Source organism: Etheostoma cragini, unplaced genomic scaffold (genome assembly GCF_013103735.1).
Source record: "Etheostoma cragini isolate CJK2018 unplaced genomic scaffold, CSU_Ecrag_1.0 ScbMSFa_525, whole genome shotgun sequence".
Taxonomy (NCBI): domain Eukaryota; kingdom Metazoa; phylum Chordata; class Actinopteri; order Perciformes; family Percidae; genus Etheostoma; species Etheostoma cragini.
The window spans coordinates 1-5,322 of NW_023269124.1; the positions used below are offsets into that span (position 1 = coordinate 1).

Below are 5,322 nucleotides of genomic sequence, written 5' to 3' on the forward strand. Positions count from 1 at the left end.
TCATACATGTAAAAAATGTGCTCTACCACTCAGCTACATCCCCTGAAGATGTTAAGTTTGAATTTGTTTTACTTTTTTCAGAGATGACTTACCACTTATCTTTTTTAATCCTTTTGGGATGACTCCTGAATTGAAATATCACTGAATAAAAGAAGAGGCCTGAGTAAAACTTGTAATGTTAATGTTGTATATGGCTTCAAAACCTGTAAATGTAACTGCTGTGGCTGGAAATCAAACCTGGGCAAAACACTTGCACTGCCAATGGTATAAATCATAGTGGAGAAGTAACAGACCTGTTAAAAATAAATGCTAAGAAATACATTTATGGAGACTGGTGGCTTCCAGTACCAATGAGATAACACAATGTGGTTCATGAACGAACATCTGCAATTTAGTAAACTGTGAAGTGTCATTGGTTTGCTACCATTCTTAAAGAAAGCCTCTCGTTGTTGGCAGGATTCGAACCTGCGCAGGGAGACCCCAATGGATTTCTAGTCCATTGCCTTAACCACTCGGCCAAAACAACCTGAAAAGCAGGTTTATATCTGTTTGGACAAATGTTCATAAACTTCAGTTGGTTACTAGTAGTTACAACTGGAAGGCAGCTATGCTCACCACTATACCACCATCGCTGGACAACGTAGCTGGTGTCCTTAAAGGTTGGATTTCTCCTTTTTATTAAATGAAGGCATTAAGATCAATTTCCAAAAGATGATTTTTTTTAATCCCTCTTTTTAGTCAACTTTAGCATGGGTTCCTAAACGCATGCATACTACTGTATGCATGTGTACCTGCAGGCATTTCAAAATGTAGGCCAAGTATGTACTTAAAAAAAAAACAGAGCCGTATTGACACAAAAAAATAATTTGACAGCAGAAAGCACAATTTTAAGGACACAGTAGACCTACAATGAAAGTGTAATTGCACTGCTTTTGAAAATAGTAAGAACCTTCTTCATCACAAACCTGATGGTGCAGTACTTGATCCACATGGATCCACTTGCTGTTCCTCTGGCTGTTCCTCTCTCTGTCCCATTTATGTTTTTGTGCTTCCTCACTCTCTTCTTCATCCTCCTCATCCTCTTTTTCCTCTTCGTCAATCTCTGGAATATCCCTCTCAGTGTAAGAGCCCTCACTTTCATCCTATGCCCTCCAAACTCCCAAAACTCCTCTGGCTCTCCCTCTTCCTGCTCTTCAGTCCCTTGATTTGTTTCTCTCACTGCTGTTTCTCTCACTTTTTTTGTTTACTAGGGCGCTATATCGCTTCCTCGTTTCATGATAAATATTAGAAGACGAAAAAACGTAGGAGTATGCATTACATTTATCTCATTTATTAAGGGTAAATGAGTCTCCTCAGCAGATGGAGGCGACTCTGGCCCTTCTGGTAGAGTGCATTGGTGTGGTCAGTCCAGTTCAGTTTGTTGTTCAGGTGAACACCCAGGAATTTGTAGCTCTCCACTACCTCAATGTCCGATCCCTGGATGCTCACCGTTGAGAAAGGGGATGTTTTCCTCCTGAAGTCGACGATCATCACCTTTGTCTTGCTGGTGTTAAGCTGAAGCTGGTTGAGCTCACACCAGCTGATAAAGTCCCTGATAACCGACCTGTATTCCAGATCGTTCCCCTCAGAGACACAACCAACAACGGCAGTGTCATTGGAGAACTTCTGGATGTGGCAGTCGGGTGGTGTTGTGTGTGAAGTCCGAGGTGTGGAGGGTGAAAAGGGAGGGGGAGAGCACCGTACCCTGAGGGGCACCTGTGCTGCAGTGCACCATGTCAGACACACAGTGATGGAGCCTCACATACTGTGGTCTGTTGGTGAGGTAGTCCGTAGCCCATGCAGCCAGATGTTGGTCCACTCCGGCACTCTCCATCTTCACTCTGAGCAGCGAAGGCTGGATGGTGTTAAAAGCACTGGAGAAGTAAAAAAACATGACTCTCACAGTGCTCCCGCTGTCCTCCATGTGGAGCAGCGATCTGTTCAGCAAGTAGATCACTGCATCATCCACCCCAAACCCAGGCTGGTAAGCAAACTGCAGGGGGTCCAGCTGTGTGCCCACCAGGGGTCGCAGGTGACGCAGGATGATCCTCTCCATGGTCTTCATCAGGTGAGAAGTCAGGGCAACAGGCCTGAAGTGGTTTGGCTCCCTGGGGCGCGGTGACTTTGGTACCAGGACCCCACAGGAGGTCTTCCACAGGGCTGGGACCTTCTCAAGGCTCAGGCTCAGGTTGAATAAGTGCCTGAACACACCACAGAGCTGGTCGGCACAGTCCCTGAGGAGACTTGGGCTGATGCCGTCCGGGCCCGGGGCTTTCCTTGCCTTGATCTTCTTCAGTTGACTTCTCACCTGATCATCTGTTATGGAGAAGGGGATGGAGGATGACTGGGGTGTGTGGATGGTGGGAGGTGAGGGTCTCAGGGAGGGGGAGAGGGGGGTGGTGAACTTATGAGCGGGGAGAGGGGGGAGGAGCGGGCTGGTGGGTTCATTGTTGATGCGGGTTGTTGAAGGTGGCAGGCTGAGGAGGGGAGGGGGGAGGAGAAGGCCAGGGGATGTGTGAAAGAGGAGGCTGGGGGGTGTGAAGAGGGAGGCGAGGAGGCAGAGTCAAATCTGTTAAAAAACTGATTCAGCTCATCTGCCCAGTCCTTTTCTCCTCCGGCTTGGTTCTTCCCACAGCTTTGCCGTGGCCGGAGATGTTCTGCAGCCCTCTCCAGACGTCCCTAGCATTGTTCTGCTCCAAACTCTTTTCTGATTTTCTCCCGTAGATGACATTCGCCCTCCTGATCCTGAGCCGGAGTTCCTTCTGGACTGTGCACAGCTCCTCTCTGTCCCCTGAAGCAAAGACCCTCTTCTTCTCATTTAGCAGAGCTTTTATCTCAGAGGTCACCCAGGGTTTATTGTTGGGAAAGCACTGGACCAACTTGGAGGGCACAGTGTTCTCCACACAGAAGTTGTTATAGTCTGTGATGCATTGTGTCATGCTGTCAATTTCGGTGCCGTTGGGGGTGCAGAGTGCTTCCCAGTCTGTAATTTCAAAGCAGTTCCTGAGCCTATCACTTGCCTCCTCAGACCACTGCTTCACAAGCCTCTCCACAGGTTGTTGTTTGGTCACCACAGGGGATTAGTCTGTGACCAGATGGACGAGATTGTGATCTGAGCGGCCGAGGGGGGGAGGGGGGATGAGGTGTATGCTTCTTTGATGTTAGCATACAGTAAGTCCAAAGTCGTGACGCCTCTGGTGTGGCAATTAACATACTGGGTGAAGGTGGGGAGAACATAGGACAGGGAAGCATGACTGAAGATGAGGAGAAGGGAATGGGGGTGCTGGTTTTGAAGTTGAGACACAACAGTGTGGATCTGATCTGTAGCTGCAGAAGCGACCGCCGAGGGGGGGATGTACACGGTCACAGCGGTAACCTGTGAGAACTCCCTCGGGAGGTAGTATGGCCGCATGCTAACAGCTAACAGCTCCAAGTCTCTGGTACAGAGTTGCTCCTTCACACTGATGTGTCCCGGGTGGCACCACCTATTGTTCACAAACACAGCGATCCCCCCTCCCTTCTTCTTACCGCTCTCCGTTGCTTTCCTGTCCGCTCGCAAAAGTTTGTAACTGTCCAGGGTGACGTGTGAGTCGGGAGAAAGTTCACACAGCCAGGTCTCGGTCAAACACATGAGGCTGCATTCCCGTTACTCTCTCTGCAGTCGGGTCAGCGCCGTCAGCTCTTCCATTTTGTTGGAGAGAGATCTAACGTTCCCCATGATGACAGACGGTAAACATGGTTTATACCGTCTTTTCCCTGGTCCCTGGAACTCAGGGGTGTGTGTGTGTGTGTGTGTGTGTGTGAACGTGTGTTTGTGTGTGTGTGAACGTGTGTGTGTGTTTGAGTTTGTGTGAACGTGTGTTTGTGTGTGTGTGAACGTGTTTGTGTGTTTGAGTGTGTGTGTGTTTGTGTGTTTATCCAAAACAGACTCCAAACTCAGTCGGCACAATAGTAGGCTCGCATGCAGCTCCAGCAGATGTTGCTCTTGCAGCCACCACACACGGTGTGTGATTTGCGGTCCTTTCTCTCTGGACAGAGCTGACACCGCTTCCTTTTGCTTTGCACCCTCGACGTGCCCAGTTCAGAGTCCCCGTCCTCGTCCTCTAACCACACATACATACACACACACACACCAAGACAATTGTACACAAAAAAAAACAAAAAAACAACAACAACAAAGAAATACAAGACCTCTAAAGGGCACCAGCTACTCGGTGCCGAGGTGAGGCAGCCACCACATCCACGTGTCCCACACCTCTAATACGGCCTTGTTGCTGGACTGGTACATGCCCTTGTGGATCAGCAGTCATTGGTTTGCTACCACTCTTAAAGAAAGCCTTATTGTCAGCAGGATTCAAACCTGCGCGAGGAGACCCCAATGGATTTCTAGTCCATCGCCCTAACCACTCGGCCACGACAACCTGAAGTGCAGAGCTATACCCGTTTGCACAAACGTTCATAAACTTTTCAGTTGGTTACCAGTAGTTACCAGACAAGGGGAAATTGCAAATCGTAGTGCACTGCCTGTGTCTGTGGATCCTCGTGGAGGCAGCTTGATTGATTGACATGCTCCCTTATGTATACCATAACAGAGATCTAATCAAATCATCCTTTGGAAATTAATCCTAATGCCTAAATTTAATAGAGGAAAAATCCAACCTTTAAGGACACCAACTGTGTTGTCCAGCAATGGTGGTATAGTGGTGAGCATAGCTGCCTTCCAAGCAGTTGACCTGGGTTCGATTCCCAGCCTTCGCAGTAGTTTTCAGTGTGTGGTTACTTGCTTCTTTTGTCAAGAAGTAACCAGAAAGGTTACTTGCCCAACCTGATTTGATAAAACCTTAGATCTCTGTTATCGTGCCATATTCACATTAACATTACATGTTTTACCACGGTTTCTTCTTTTATTCAGTGATATTTCAATATCCTTGTGGGAGTCATCCCAAAATCTTCAGGGGATGTAGCTCAGTGGTAGAGCGCATCCTTTGCAAGTATGAGGACCTAGCATCTCCAGAAGGTATTATGGTAGAGTCTTTAAAAGAGCTGCAGAAGATAGACATTTCACTTCTGACAGTTGCAACATTATAAGCAACAGCTGCTTTGTTAAACACCATAGCGGAGGATGGTTTCGATCCATTGACCACTGTGTTATGGGCCCAGCACGCTTCCGCTGCGCCACGCTGCTCTACTTTTAAAGGCAAAGGACCTTGAAAACACCCAAAGACCCAAACAGCATGCTCCACACATCAACCAAACTACATATTGCACAGTTTTAAACCCTCT

The 5,322-nt window shown here is 47.9% G+C and overlaps 3 non-coding genes across 3 annotated transcripts; 1 reads left to right on the top strand and 2 right to left on the bottom strand.

The window, feature by feature from the left end:
- Positions 1-444: 444 nt before the first annotated feature.
- trnas-aga lies at positions 445-526 on the bottom strand. The gene has a single exon. It is a non-coding gene; the product is annotated as a tRNA-Ser (tRNA).
- A 3,852-nt stretch (positions 527-4,378) lies between these two features.
- On the bottom strand, positions 4,379-4,460 carry trnas-aga. The gene has a single exon. It is a non-coding gene; the product is annotated as a tRNA-Ser (tRNA).
- Positions 4,461-4,725: 265 nt separating this feature from the next.
- trnag-ucc lies at positions 4,726-4,797 on the top strand. Its single transcript has one exon. It is a non-coding gene; the product is annotated as a tRNA-Gly (tRNA).
- Positions 4,798-5,322: the final 525 nt, after the last annotated feature.